Source organism: Myotis daubentonii, chromosome 2, assembly GCF_963259705.1.
Source record: "Myotis daubentonii chromosome 2, mMyoDau2.1, whole genome shotgun sequence".
Taxonomy (NCBI): domain Eukaryota; kingdom Metazoa; phylum Chordata; class Mammalia; order Chiroptera; family Vespertilionidae; genus Myotis; species Myotis daubentonii.
Genome location: NC_081841.1, coordinates 105,430,895 through 105,447,585, shown reverse-complemented (window position 1 = coordinate 105,447,585; position 16,691 = coordinate 105,430,895). Strand labels below are relative to the sequence as shown.

Here is a 16,691-nt window from a genome sequence, read left to right as displayed (position 1 = left end):
GAATGGATTAAAAAACTTTGGCACATCTACACAATGGAATACTATGCTGCTGTAAAAAGGAAGGAACTCCTACCATTTGCAACAGTATGGATGGAGCTGGAGAGTGTTATGCTAAGTGAAATAAGTCAGTCAGAGAAAGATAAATATCACATGCTCTCAATCATTTGTGGATTATAATGAACAACATAAACTGATGAACAAAAACAGATGTAGAGACAGAGAAGCATCTATCAGATGTTCAAAACTCAGAGGGAAGATAGGGGAGGGTGGGGGTGAGAGGGAGATATTAACCAAAGGACTTGTATGCATGCATATAAGCATAAGCGATGGATGTGGACTACAGGGGTGAGGATGAGGGCAGGATTGGGGGGATGAGGGGACTTTGGTGGGATAAGGACACATTTGTAATATCTTAATCAATAAAGGAAGAAAAAAAGAATAAGAATGGCAATAAATAAGTACCCATCAATAGTAAACTCAATTATAAATGGCTTAAATGGTAGCTGAATGGACACAAAAATATGACCAAATATGTGCTGTCTAGAAGAGACCAACCTGAGAACAAAAGACACACAGAGTGAAAGTGAAGGGATGGAAAAAAATATTTTCCAGGCAAATGGAAATTTAAAAAAGGCTGGATAGCAATATTCATATCTGAAAAAAATAGAATTCAAAGTGAAGGACATAACAAGGGCCATTGAAGGCCACTTCATAATACTAAAGGGATCAATAAAACAAGAGGATATACACTGGTAAACACATATGATCTCAACATAGGAGCATCCAAATATATAAAAACTTATGGAGGATATCAAGGGAGAGGTTAATAGCAATACAATCACAGTAGGGGACTTTAATACCCCACTGACATCACTGGATAAATCTTCTAGACAAAAAAATCAGCAAAGAAACATCAATCCTAAATGACCCACTAGGTAAGATGGAATTAATTGACATCTTCAGAAAATTTCACCCCAAAGCTACAGAATATAAATTCTTCTCAAGTGCACATGGGACATTTTCAAAAACAGACTACATGTTAGGCCACAAACACAGTCTCCACAAGTACAAGAAGACTGAAATCATATCAAGCATCTTCTCAGATCACAATGGCATGAAACTAGAAATCAACTATAATAAAACACTCAAAAACATTCAAACACATGCAGGCTCAATAACATGCAATTAAACAATGAATGAGATCAAAGAAGAAATAAAAAACATCCTGGAGACAAATGAAAATGAACATACAACAAACCAAAATCTTTAGGACATAGTGAAAGCAGTCCTGAGAGAGAAGTTCATAGCATCACAGGCCTCAAAAAAACAAGAAAAACTTTTCATAAGTTATCTAACCCTACCACTTAAAGAATTAGAAAGAGAACAACAAGAAAAGCCCAGAGTAAGTGGAAGGAAGGAAATAATAAAGATCAGAACATAAATAAATGACAACCAGACTGAAAAAACAATAAAAAGGTCAATAAAACCAAGAGCTGGTTCTTTGAAAAGATAAAAAATATTGATGGCCCTCTAGCTAGACTCATCAAGAAACAAAGAGAGGACCCAGACGTGAGCGGCATGCTCTTGTCCAGGGAGCATCAGCCCCGTGAGCAGCCTGCCTCGAGCCTAAGAGCAGCAGCCTCATGTGGCCTGCCCCTGTCCAAGGAGCAGCAGCTGTGTGAGCAGCCCACTTCCCCGTCCAAAGAGCAGCAACCACACAAGCAGTCCAACCTGTCCAAGGAGCAGCAGCCACACGAGCAGTCTTCCTACGTCTGAGGAGAGACAGCCCTGCGTGGCCCGCCCACATCCAAGGAGCAGCAGCTGCGCACAGCCCTCACCCTGCATTAGTCTGAGGAGCAGCAGCTGCACAAGCATCTTGCCCTCGCCCAAGCAGCAGCAGCCGCACGAGCAGCCTGCCCAATCCGAGGAACAGCAGCTGTGTGAGCAGCCTGCCCCCATCCAAGGAGCAGTGGCAGCCCACTCCGGTCCGAGGACCAGCAACCACACGAGCAGACCTCCAACATCTGAGGAGTGGTAGCTCTACGCAGCATGCACCGGTCCGAGGAGCAGAGCCAAAACAGCCTGCACCTGTCCGATGAGCAGCTGCCAGTCCTAGGAGCAGTAGCCCCACAAGCAGCCCACCACATCAGAGGAACAATAGCAGCATGCAACCAGCCCCCATTCAAGGATCAGCAGCCACATGAGCAGTCCGCCCCAGTTCAAGGAGTAGCAGCTGCATGTGTAGCCTGCCCCATCCAAGGAACAGCAGCCTCGTGATCAGCACATCCTCTGTCTGAGGAACAGCAGCTGTGTGTGAAGCCTCTCCCAACCAGCCAGAGGAGCCACCACAGCGGTGAACAGCACCCACCACAGGAGCTCCTGCCAACTGAGGAGCAGCTGCCACAACAACTGCCAGAGGAGCAACCACAGCCCGAGGAGCCACTGCCACCCAAGGAGCAGCCCCTGAACGACTCAACATCTAGATATGTCGGTGAGATCAAATATGGGTAGACAAAGAAATCCCCAAAGGAAAGAAAAGGAGGACTCACCAGAAAGGCAGTTAAGTGAAACCGAGGCATGCAGCATGACAGAAAAAGAATTCAGATTAAGGGTCCTAGAATGCATAAACCGGATGGAGGAAAAAATCAACAACTTATGCAAGAAGCAAGAAAAAACAGATGAAAAAATCAATAAATTATGTAAGAAGCAAGAAGAAATGAAGAGTGATATAGCTGCAATAAAAAACACCATTGAAAGTTTCAACACTAGACTAGGAGAAGTGGAGGACCAAATTAGCAAATCAGAAGACAGGGAAACAAAACACACCCAAACTGAACTGCAATTGGAGAAAAAAATTAAAAGACAGGAGGAGAGCCTAAGGGAAATATGGGACACCATGAAACGAAACAACATATGAATAATAGGGGTGCCAGAACAACAGAAAGAGGAACAAGACTTGGAAAACCTATTTGAAGAAATAATATCAGAAGACTTCCCTGAGGTGGGGAAGAAAAAAGACACACAAGCCCAGAGAGTCCAAAACAAGGTGAACCCGAAAAGACTCACACCAAGACACATCATAATTAACATGGCAAATGTTCAGGACAAAGAGAGAATCTTGCAGGCTGCCAGAGAGAGACGGAAAGTTACATACAAGGGATCTCCCATTAGATTATCAAATGATTTCTCAACAGAAACACATCAGGCCAGAAAAGAATGGACGGAAATTTACAAAGTGATGCAAAGCAAAGGACTGAATCCAAGAATACTCTATCCAGCAAGGCTATCATTCAAAATTGAAGGGGAAATAAGAAGCTTCACAGACAAAAAAAGGCTAAGGGAGTTTATCACCATCAAGCCAGCAATGCAAAAATGCTAAAGGGACTGGTGTAAAAAAGAAGAAATAAAAAGCTCAGAAAGAAACAGCCACAAAAAATAGAAATGGCTACAAACAAGTACCTTTCAATAATAACTTTAAACGTAAATGGACTAAATGCTCCAATCAAAAGACATCGAGTGGCTGAATGTATAAAAAAAACATGACCCATACATTTACTGTCTACTAGAGACCATCCTCAGAAGAAGGGACTCACAAAGACTGAAAGTGAAGGGATGGAAAAATATCTTTCAGGCAAATGGAAATGAAAAAAAGCTGGGGTAGCAATACTTATATCGGACAAAATAGACCTCAAAGTGAAGGCCATAACAAGAGATAAGGGAGGCCACTTCATAATACTAAAGGGATCAATACAACAAGAGGATATAATCCTGATAAACATATATGCACCCAATGCAGGAGCACCCAAATACATAAAAAAAAAAATCCTGGAAGATATCAAGGGAGAGATTGACAACAATACAATCATAGTAGGGGACTTTAATACACCACTGACATCACTGGATAAATCCTCTAGACAAAAAATTGGCAAAGAAACAGTAATCCTAAATGACTCACTAGATCAGATGGACCTATTTGACATCTTCAGAACATTTCACGCCAAAGCCAGGGAATATACGATCTTCTCAAGTGCTCATGGGACATTTTCAAAAGGAGACCACATATTGGGTCACAAACAAAGTCTCCCCAAATTCAAGAAGATTGAAATCATACCGACCATCTTCTCAGACCACAAGTGCATAATATTAGAAATAAACTACAATAAAAACAACTCAAAATACTCAAACACTTGGAAGCTGAATAGCATGTTATTAAATATTGATTGGGTTACCAATGAGATCAAAGAAGAAATTAAAAACATCCTGGAAACTAATGACAATGAAAACACAACAATCCAAAGCCTATGGGACACAATAAAAGCAGTCCTGAGAGGGAAGTTTATAGCTCTACAGGCCTATCTCAACAAACAAGAAAAAATGGTAGTAAATCATCTAAATCTACAACTCAAAGAATTAGAAAGAGAGCAACAAGATAAGCCCAGAGTGAGCAGAAGGAAGGAGATAATAAAAATTAGAGCAGAAATAAATGACATAGAGACCAAAAAAACAATACAGAAAATCAATGAAACCAAGAGCTGGTTCTTTGAAAGGATAAAGAAGATTGATGAACCTCTAGCCAGGCTCAACAAGAAGCAAAGAGAAAGGACCCAAATAAACAAAATCAGAAATGATAGAGGCGAAATAACAACAGACCCCACAGAAATACAAATGATTGTTAAAAAATACTATGGACAGCTCTACTCCAACAAACTAGACAACCTGGAGGAAATGGACATATTCCTAGAAAAATACAACATTCCAAAACTCAATCAGGAAGAATCTAAAAATCTCAACAGGCCAATAACTATGGAAGAAATTGAAGCAGTCATCAAAAAGCTTCCATCAAACAAAAGCCCAGGACCAGACGGCTTCACAGGGGAGTTTTAACAAACATTCAAGGAAGAACTAAAACCTATACTCCTCAGACTACTACAAAAAATCCAAGAGGAAGGAACACTTCCAAGCTCATTCTATGAAGCCAGCATCACCCTAATACCAAAACCAGGGAAAGACAACACAATGAAAGAGAATTACAGACCAATATCCCTCATGAACATAGACGCCAAAACCTCAACAAAATTCTAGCAAATTGGATCCAGCAGTACATCAGAAAGATCATACACCATGACCAAGTAGGATTTATCCCAGGGATGCAAGGATGGTACAATATCCGCAAATCAATAAACGTGATACATCACATAAACAAATTGAAAGAAAAAAACCACATAGTCATATCAATTGATGCAGAAAAAGCATTTGACAAAATTCAATACCCATTTTTGATAAAAACTCTCAGCAAGGTGGGAATAGAAAGATCATACCTCAACATAATAAAAGCCATATATGACAAACCCACAGCCAACATCATACTCAATGGACAAAAACTAACACCATTTCCCCTATGAACAGGAACAAGACAGGGATGCCCACTCTCACCACTCCTGTTCAACATAGTACTGGAAGTATTAGCCATTGCAATTAGACAAGAAGAAGAAATAAATGGCATCCAAATTGGAAAAGAAGAAGTAAAACTGTCCTTATTTGCAGATGACATGATATTATACATCAAAAACCCTAAAGACTCCATAAAAAAACTATTAGACTTAATAAATGAATTTGGCAATGTAGCAGGATACAAAATTAATGCCAACAAGTCTATGGCATTTGTATACACCAATAGTGAATTTACAGAAAGAGAGACTAAAGAAACAATCCCATTTACCATCGCACCAAAAAAATTAAGCTACCTAGGAATAAACTTAACTAAAGAGGTAAAAGACCTCTACTCAGAAAACTACAGGACGTTGAAAAAAGAGATAAAGGAAGACATAGACAGATGGAAGAACACACCATGTTCTTAGATTGGTAGAATCAACATCATCAAAATGTCCATACTACCCAAAGCAATCTATAAATTCAATGCACTTCCCATTAAAATACCAACAGCATACTTCACAGATCTAGAACGAACTCTCCAAAAATTCATCTGGAATAATAAAAGACCTCGAATAGCTGCAGCGATCCTGAGAAAGAACAAAGTAGGTGGGATCTCAATACCAGATATCAAGCTGTATTACAAAGCCACTGTTCTCAAAACTGCCTGGTACTGGCACAAGAACAGACATATAGATCAATGGAATAGACTAGAGAGCCCAGAAATTGGCCCAAACCAATATGCTCAATTAATATTTGACAAAGGAAGCAAGAACATACAATGGAGCCAAGATAGTCTCTTCAATAAATGGTGTTGGGAAAATTGGACAGATACATGCAAGAAAATGAAACTAGACCACCAACTTACACCATCCACAAAAATAAACTCAAAATGGATAAAGGACTTAAATATACGACAGGAAACCATAAAAATACTAGAAGAATCCAAAGGCAACAACATCTCAGACATATGCCGAAGCAATTTCTTCACTGATACAGCTCCTAGGGAATTGGAAACTAAAGAGAAAATAAACAAAGTGGACTACATCAAAATAAAAAGCTTCTGCACAGCAAAAGAAACCATAAACAAAACAACAAGAAAGCCCACTGCATGGGAGAACATATTTGCCAATGTTATCACTGATAAGGGTTTAATCTCCAACATTTATAGGGAACTCAAACAACTTAACAAAAGGAAGATAAACAATCCAATCAAAAAATGGGCAAAGGACCTAAATAGACACCTTTCAAAAGAGGACATTCAGAAAGCCAAGAGACATATGAAAACATGCTCAAAGTCACAAATCATCCGAGAGATGCAAATCAAGACAACAATGAGGTACCATCTCACACCTGTCAGTATGGCTATCATCAACAAATCAACAAACGACAAGTGCTGGAGAGGATGCAGAGAAAAAGGAACACTCGTGCACTGCTGGTGGGAATGCAGACTGGTGCAGCCACTATGGAAGACAGTATGGAGTTTCCTCAAAAAACTAAAAATGATTTGACCCTGTGAACCCACTTCTAGGAATATATCCCAAGAAACCAGAAACACCAATCAGAAAGGATATATGCACCCCTATGTTCATAGCAGCACAATTCACCATAGCTAAGATCTGGAAACAGCCTAAGTGCCCATCAGTAGATGAATGGATTAGAAAACTGTGGTACATCTACACGATGGAATACTATGCTGCTGTAAAAAAGAAGGAATTCTTACCATTTGCAACAGCATGTATGGAACTGGAGAGCATTATGCTAAGTGAAATAAGCCAGTCAATGAAAGAAATATACCACATGATCTCACTCATTTATGGATAATAAAGACCATTATAAACTTATGAACAAAAATAGATACAGAGGCAGAGCAGACTTGAGCAGACTGTCAAAGTACAGTGGGAAGGCCAGGGAGGGTTGAGGGGCAGGAAGGGGGGGGTAAGAGATCAACCGAAGGACTTGTGTGCATGCATATAAGCATTACCAATGGACATAAGACACTGAGGAGTAGGAGAGGCCAGGGATTGTCAAGAGCGGGGGAAAAAAGGAGACATATATAATACTCTTTGTAATAATTTAAGCAATAAAACAATTTAAAAAAACAATAAAAAAAGGAGAAGACCCAAATAAACAAAATCAGAAACTAAAGGGGTGAAGTAATAACTGACCCCATGGAAACACAAAGGATCATAAAAAAAAACACACTATGAACAACTTTATTCCAACAAACTCAACAAGATGAAATGGACATATTCCTGAAAAAAATACGATCTTCCAAAACTGAATCAGGAAAAATCAGAAATCCTGAATAAGACAATAACAACTGATGAAATAGAGAAGTGATCAAAAATCTCCTGGTGAAAAGCCCCGGTGTAGATGGCTTCACACAGTTTTACCAAATATTCAAAGAAGAACTAACACCTAACCTTCTCACACTATTCCAAAAAAATTCATTCAAGAGAAAAGAACACTTCCAAGATCTTTCTATAAGGATTGCACTACTCTAATTCCAAAACCAGATAAAGACATGACAAAGAAAGAATTACAAGCCAATTTCCCTGATGAACATAGATGCTAAAATCCTCAACAAAATATTAGCAAATTGGATCTAGTAACACATTAAATAGATCACACACCACAATCAAGTGGGATTTATTCTGGGGATGCAAGGCTGGTATAATATTCACAAATAAATAAATGTGATACATCACATAAGCATATTGCAAGACAATAATCACTGATCATATCAATAGATGCAGAAAAAGCATTCAACAAAATCCAACACCCATTTTTGATAAAAACTCTCAGCAAAGTTGGAATAGAAGGATCATACCTCAACATAATAAAAGCCATTTATGACAAACACACAGTCAACATTATACTCAATGGGCAGAAGCTAAAAACATTTTCTCTAAGGATAGGAACAAGACAAGGATGCCCACGTTCACCACTCTTGTTCAACATCATACTGGAAGTCCTAGCCATAGCAATCAGACAAGAAGAAAAATAAAAGACATTCAAATTGGAAAGGAGGAAGTAAAACTATCATTATTCACAAATGACATGATATAGTACATAGAACGCCCTAAAAACTCCATCAAAAAACTACTAGATTTAATAAATAAATTCAGCAATGTAGCAGTATACAAAATTAACACCCAGAAATCTATGGCATTTTTATACACCAATAGTGAACTCTCAGAAAGATAAACTTTTAAAAAATCCCATTTAACCATTGCAACAACAACAAAAAATAAGATACTTAGGAATAAACTTAACCAAGGAAGTAAAAGACCTGTACTTGGAAAACTACAGGACGTTGAAAAAAGAGCTAGAGGAAGATATAAACAAGTGGAAAAATATACCACGTTCATAGATTGGTAGAATCAACATATTAAAATGTCCATTCTACCCAAAGCAATCTATAGGTTCAATGCACTCCCTATTAAATTTCCAATGGCATATTTCACAGATCTAGAAAAAATATTCCAAAAATTTACATGGAACCAAAAAAGACCCTAAATAGCCACAGCAATCTTGAGAAAGAAGAACAAAGTTGGAGGATTCACAATACCAGATATCAAGTTGTACTATAAAGCCCCACTGTAATAAAAAAGCCTGCTACTGGCACAAGAACAGGCATATAGATCAATGGAGCAGAACAGAGAACCCAGAAATTAACCCAAGCCATTACACTCAATTAACATTTAAGAAAGGAGGCAAGAGCATACAATGGAGTAAGGACAGTCTCTTCAATAAATGATTTTGGGAATATTGGACAGGTACATGCAAAAAAAATGAAAGTAGACCACCAACTTACACCATACACAAGAATAAACTCAAATGGATAAAAAGACTTAAATGTGAGACGTGAAACCATAAAAATCTTTGAAGAAACCATATGCAGCAAAATCTCAGAAATCTCTCATAGCAATATGTTTACCGATACATTTAAGGTAAAGAAAACTGAGGAAAAAATAAACAAATGGGACTATATTAAAATAAAAAACTTCTGCACAGCAAAAGAAACCATCAACAAAATGAAAAGGGAGCCCACTGCATGGGAGAACATATTTGCCAATGATACATCTAATAAAGGGTTAATTTCCAAAATATACAGGGAACTAATACCACTTAACAAAAGGAAGACCAACAACACAATTAAAAAAAAAATAGGCAAAGGACCTAAGTGAAATACAGAAGGCCAAGAAAAAATGCTCATTCACTAATCATCAGAGATGCATATTAAAATGACAATGAGATATCACTTCATACCTGTCAGAATGGCTATCATCAACAAGTCAACAAATGACAAATGCTGGAGAGGATGTGGAGAAAAGGCAACCCTAGTACACTGCTGGTGGGAATACAGACTAGTGCAGCCACTGTGAAAAACAGTATGGAGTTTCCTCAAAAAATTAAATATGAAACTGACATTTGACCCAGTGATCCCACTTCTAAGAATATATCCCAAGAAACCCAAAACACCAATCAGAAAGGATATATGCACCCCTATGTTCATAGCACCACAATCCTATCTAATAATAGACAAACATGATAATTGACCATACCTTTGCTATGCCTCCCATTGGCTAATCAGTGTGATATGCAAATTAACTGCCAACAAAGATGGCGGCTAATTTGCATACTGCAGGCAGGGTGGGACAGTGCGAACTGCCAGTGAACCACCATCCAGGGCAGGCCGGCCGCCTGGGACCCCATCAGTGGGTCCCGGGTGGCAAGGCAGGCCCGCCTCAGAAGCCCCAGCATCTACCTGATATGGTAGTAACTCTATCAGTGAGCACTCTGAAAGTCATGGCATAAATGCATCAATTAAAAGACAGATTATGAGGGTGGATCAAAAACAAAACCCACTTTAAATATAAAAACACAGATAGATTAAAAGTAAATGAATTAAGCTGCAGCCTATTTTGCTCTGTGGATAGACCATTAGCCCTTGGACTGAAGGGTCCCAGGTTCGATTCCAGTCAAGGGCATGTACCTCAGTTGCTGGCTTGATCCCCAGTCCCTATAAAAGCATGTGCAGGAGACAACCAATCAATGTGTCTCTCCCTTTCCCTTCACGCTCTCTAAAATTCAATGGAAACATATCCTTGGGTGAAGATTAACAAAAACAAAGTAAATGGATTAAGTAACATTAAAGAGATTATAAGAAAAATATATTCCAAATTTTGTTAGTTGCATAATGGTTATGCTTAAATTATTAACACCTAAGAAATTGGGTGAATGGTACATATAATATGCTGTAGTATTTTATAGTTTTTTTTTACATGTATGAGATTATTTCAAATTAAAATATTAAAAAATTAAAAATTAATAAAATATTAATTGAAATGTGTATGCATTACATGAAAAATCTCCTAATTGCTTCTAGCATAATTTATTAAATTGTGCTAAAATTTACAAGGGTTCAATTAAAAAAATCTTAATTCTAAATGATATAATAGAAAATATATAATAGTGCAGTTATAAGCACTTATCTGAAAATAAAAATTTAAAGAAGTGAATTTAAAGAAGGGATTAGCCAAAGAAAATATATGCACAACCCATGGACACAGACAACAGTATGGTGATGGCCAGAGAGAAGTGGGGGGCAAGAGCTGGCTAGAGGGGGCAAAAGGGGGGAAATAGGGACATCCTATATAATAATAATAATAAAAGGCTAATATGCAAATTGACTGAACAGCAGAATGACCGGTTGCTATGATGCGCACTGGCCACCAGGGGCAGACGCTCAATGCAGGAGCTGCCCCTTGGTGGTCAGTGCACTTCTATATGGGAGTGCCACTCAGCCAGAAGCTGGCTCATGGCTGGCCAGCCCAGTGGTGGTGGCAGGAGCCTCTCCCACCTCCGTGGCAGCACTAAGAATGTCCAACTAATGGTTTAGACACGATCCCTTGGGGGCCTAAGCCTTTAGTCAGACATCCCTCAAGGGCTTCCTGGCTGCCAGAAGGATGTCTGACTGCAAGTTTAGGCCTGATCCCCCGGGGAATGGGCCTAAGTGGACAGGTGGACATCCCCCAAGGGGTCCTGGCTGAGGGCCCTCCCTCCCAAGTGCACAAATTTTTGTGCACCGGGCCTCTAGTTTATAATAACTAAGATTTAGAAATGGTCCAAGTGCCCATCAGTAGATGAGTGTATAAAATAGCTGTGGTACATTTACAGCAGGAATAACTATGCGGCTGTAAAAAAAAAAAAAAAAATAACAACATTTTCAAGAGCATAGATAGACCTGGAGAGTATTGTTCTAAGCTAAATAAGCCAGTTAGAAGAAGACAAGTGTCTCATAAGCTCACTTATATGTGGAATCTAATGAACAAAACCAAATGGTTGAACAAAATACATCTAGAGACATGGAAGCATGGAACCACAGAGGGAAGCCAGGGGAGGGTGGTAGGAGGGGAAGAGATCAACCAAAGAACTTGCATGCATGTATGCATAACCAATGGACACAGGCACTAGGGTGAAGGCCTGGGGTGGAAGGTGGGAGTGGCTAGATGAGCTCAATGAGAGGAAAAAAGGCACAGATGTAATACTTTCAACAATAAAGATTAAAACAAAAAAATAAAATAAAACTTATCACTCTTTTTACCATCCCATCTCTATTCTTTGATTGATTGATTGATTTATTTAACAAATATTTATTACATCTGGTTGGCAAATAATGTAAAAAGCCCTGAGAAGAGAACTTTAAAACATGTCCATACCTTCTGTCCTCACATAACTTTTCTACTTAACCATGTTTAACCTAGGGCAATGCCTTCATGGTTTCTATTTTCTTTTTTGTATTTCTTTTGTTTCGAATTAAATTTATTGGGGTGACATGGGTTAATAAGTTTATCTAGATTTCAAGTGTACAATTCTATGATACATCTTCTGTGTACTGATTGCATTGTGTGCCCAACACCCAAGATCAAATTTTCTTTCATCACCAAATATTTGACACCCTCTGCCCTTCCTTCTCGTAACTATCATTCTGCTGCTTGTGTCTATGAGGGTTTTTGCTTTAATTATTATTATTTTTTATTTGTTGCTTTCAGTTTTATATCCCACACCTGAGTGAAAACATAGGCTTTTAACTTTTCTGTCTGACTTGTTTTGTTTAGCATAATATTCGCAAGATCCATTTATGTTGTCGAAATAAATTTCTGAATATCCCTGTTGTAAAAATGAAGCTGGATACTGTGATTTGTAAACTGTTAAGTTGTATACTAATGTATCATCAATAAACTCTATCAGTTAGAATACAAGTAACAGAGCTTTACTAAAAATGGCTTAAAGCATTAGGGATTTTGTTAGGTCAAGTAACCAACAGTGCTAGAGGTAATGCTCACTGCAGGCAAAGCTTGACTCAGTAGCTCAACAATGTCACTGAGAATCCAATTTCTTTCTAGCTCTTCACTTTGCCCTTTTCGGTGTCACCTTATAAGGCTTACTCCCCTTAAGGATCCCTCTGGCTTCCAGCAGCTATTTCCTCATTCTAGTCCAGAAGAGAAGAGGCAGCATCCCTGCCCAGCCTTTCCAAGGAAAGTCTGAAGATTCATTCTGATTGGCCCTCCTTGCATCATTTTTGCCCACCTCTGCATTTATTTGAATCCCTGCTTTTAATTATTTTGTGTATACACGCAGAAGTCCAATTGCTGGATCTTGTGGTAATTCTGTTTAATTTTTTGAGAAACTGCCATGCTGCTTTCCACAGTGGCTGCACCATTTTATATTCCCACCAGCAGTGAACAAGGGTACCAGTTTCTCCACATTCTCACCAACACTTGCTAGTCTCTCATTTGTCAAGAGATTTTTGTTTTTCTTACAACAGCCACCCAAATGGGTGTGAAGTAGCATTTCATTGTAGTTTTGATTTGCATTTCACTAATGACTAGTGATGTTGAGCACCTTTTTGTGTGCATGTTGGCCTTTTGTATATCTTCTCTGAAGAAGTGTCTACTCAAGTTCTTTGCACAATATTTACTGGGGTTGTTTGTTTTTGAATTTTTTTCTAATTATAAGAGTTCTTTGTGTATTCTGGATATTAACCCCTTATCAGATATGTGATTTGCAATCTCACTTCTTAGGTTGCCTTTCACTCTGATGGTATCCTTTGATGCCCATGAAACCCTCTCTTCAAGGCATCCAGCTCCTTCTCTCTGGCTCCCCTGGACTGCCCCTGTGACAGGATAGTAAGAAGCAGGGGAAATGCCTTGACAAGTGGAATAAGGGAAACTGAGACAAAAATAATTAAACAAGGCCAAATAATTTCAGCAATTCACAGCCAGCAAATGAACCACAAGATTTTGTCTTCCCTAACCAAGAATACTTAAGAGAAAATGGTTTACATATTTCATAATGCCATGGGGTAGACTAGCCTCAGTTAGGTCCTAGTCCCTCCTAGATGACATTCTTTGAAAATAAAACTAACCAAATAATAACCCTAACTCCCCTATGTGCACATTTTGATGAATCAACATTTTGAAGGACACACCTGGAATGCTAATGAATATTGCTAAGACCCTCCTCAAGACCTCCCCTAGGATCCTCCCCCCAAGAATGATAAAAAGCCTCAAGACATAGGATCTATGGGCGCACTCTTGCTAGAGTAAACCCATGCCTCAAATCTCTTTCTCCTAAACTTTAAGGGTTCCCATAAGACTTGCAACTTGCAACCAGGGGAGCAACAGGCAGTGGCAGCTCATTCCAGGTTAACCCCCTGAAACTGTCTCCAAGGCCCCCTTTTTCTCTGACTTCTCAGTGAGCCAAAGCAGCCCAGCTTAGGCTCTCTCCTGTTGCTTCTTCTACCTTAAGCCCTTCCTTGTTTCACTGTTCCCAGCTTTAACAAGTATACTCTACTCACAATACACTCTCATAGAGCACACTCACACCTTGTAGCTCTGCTCACTCCTAAATTCTAAGGGACCCCATGAGGCTCATAAACCCTTTGATCCTGTCTCTAAGGCCCCCCTTTTCTCTGACTTTTCAGTGAGCTAATAGCAGCTCCATCTAGGCCAGGGGTGGGCAAACTTTTTGACTCGAGGGCCACAATGGGTTCTTAAACTGGACCGGAGGGCCAGAACAAAAGCATGGATGGAGTGTTTGTGTGAACTAATATAAATTCAAAGTAAACATCATTACATAAAAGGGTACGGTCTTTTTTTTCAATAGTTTTATTCATTTCAAATGGGCTGGATCCGGCCCACGGGCCCTAGTTTGCCCACGGCTGATCTAGGCTCCCTTCTGTTGCTTCTTGTATCCTAAACCCTTCCTTCCTATCACTGTCCACAGCTATAATACACATATTCTCAAAATTACCTGGGCTCATGTTATGAAATCTTTCCTGCACAAAGTCAAGAGCCCACATGCTACCTAGCGGCCGATTTGAGGCAGACCTGTACCGGAAGCTGGTCCATCCTTGCTGCTTGACACAGTCGCTGCAGGAAAGAAACATCTGCACATCATATGTTTCAAGGGACCTGGCGTATATGGCATACTGTTCTTAATATGTTTGCTCCCCTTCTTGGCGCTATGTGTTTTAACCAAGGTCACCTCCCCGAGAAAGGTTGTTTCCCCAGGTAGGGATTTTTCCCTGAAGTTAGGGAGGGAATAAAACCCCTTAACTAAGTGCCAGGCGGGTAGTTAATCACTTTAACTACAAACAATCACGCTTAAGCTACATAATCTTTACTCCCTGGAATGGAGATAGGAAATGCCCTAACCTTTGGAATAGAAATTGATAGGATTAAAATCAACTGGTATAAATACAGATGTAACAAGACAATAAAACACAGAACCTGGAGCTCCCCTGCACTCCTGGCCTCCTCCCCTTCCCTGCCCTCTTGTGAGTCCTGCACTGTCCTCCCCTCTGCATTTCTCCTCAGGGTCCCGAGGACCAGCAACCCTCTGCTTCCGTCGTCCTAGTGGTTACGTCTTCTCTGCGCTGGAAGGAGAACCCGGGAACACTTGGAATTATGGCGGTGGTGGGTATTCGAGATAATCTACTGGGAATCTCTTGGGTTGACAGTACATGGATCCCCATTTTGAACAGTGGAAGTGTCCTAGATTAATTTTCAGAAAAAAAGTAATCCTTTTTACGACAGAACATGTAATAATGAAGTGGTCAAAATGCAGAGACTAAAATTAGAACACTTAAATCAGATGGTTGGAGTGGAATACATCCTTTTACATGCTCAAGAGCCCATTCTTTTTATCATCCGGAAGCAACAGCGGCAGTCCCCTACCCAAGTTATCCCACTGGCTGATTACTATATCATTGCTGGAGTGATCTACCAGGCACCAGACTTGGGATCAGTTATAAACTCTAGAGTGCTTACTGCGGTGCATGGCATTCAGTCAGCTTTTGATGAAGCTATGTCATACTGTCGATATCATCCACATCCTTCCAAAGGGTATTGGTGGCACTTCAAAGATCATGAAGAGCAAGAAAAAGTTAAACCTAAAACCAAAAGGAAAGAAGAACCAAGCTCTATTTTCCAGAGGCAACGTGTGGATGCTTTACTCCTAGACCTCAGGCAAAAATTTCCACCCAAATTTGTGCAGCAAAAGTCTGGAGAAAAGCCTGTCCCAGTGGATCAGACAAAGAAAGAGGCAGAACCTATACCAGAAACTGTGAAGTCTGATGAGAAGGAGACCACAAAGAACATCCAACAGACAGTGAGCACTAAAGGTCCCCCTGAAAAACGAATGAGACTTCAGTGAGTATTGGACAAGAGAAGCTTGTAAGACTTCTTGTCCATTATTATACCTCATACTGTGACAGGCTCTTGAACTATAAAATTCTTTGTCACAACTCTCATTTGTATAGAATGTGCTTGCTTTTTATGCTCTTTAAGAAAGGATATAAGGACCCTCATGCTTTTGAGATGATATTTGTATGTATCTTTTGTAACCTTTCCCCTACAGACTTGAGCAACCTCCTCACTCACATGTGTACTGCCTTCATATGTTTGAAACCAAATTAAAGTATTTAGAAAAAACAAACAAACAAAAAAAAAAACCCAGAACCTGGCGACAGAACCTGGCTAGGCTGCTGATCAACTGAACGCTGTCTCCGTGTCATTTCTTCTTCTCCGACTCTGTCCACACCTTTGGGAACCCCTGGACCTGCTGGGGTTGGACCCCAACAGACCTGCACTAGGCCCAGACACTGTCCAGTAAAACCTTCACAGGGTTCCTGGTGTTGATTCGTTGGCCCTGTATCCTGCTTCCTCCCAGGGTAGGCTCCATCTTGG

At 39.7% G+C, this 16,691-nt stretch overlaps 1 pseudogene; it reads left to right on the top strand.

Annotated features, from left to right (window-relative positions):
* The first annotated feature begins 15,270 nt into the window (after nucleotides 1–15,270).
* Nucleotides 15,271–16,437, top strand: LOC132228149 (mediator of RNA polymerase II transcription subunit 6-like; annotated as a pseudogene).
* The last annotated feature ends 254 nt before the right edge of the window (nucleotides 16,438–16,691 follow it).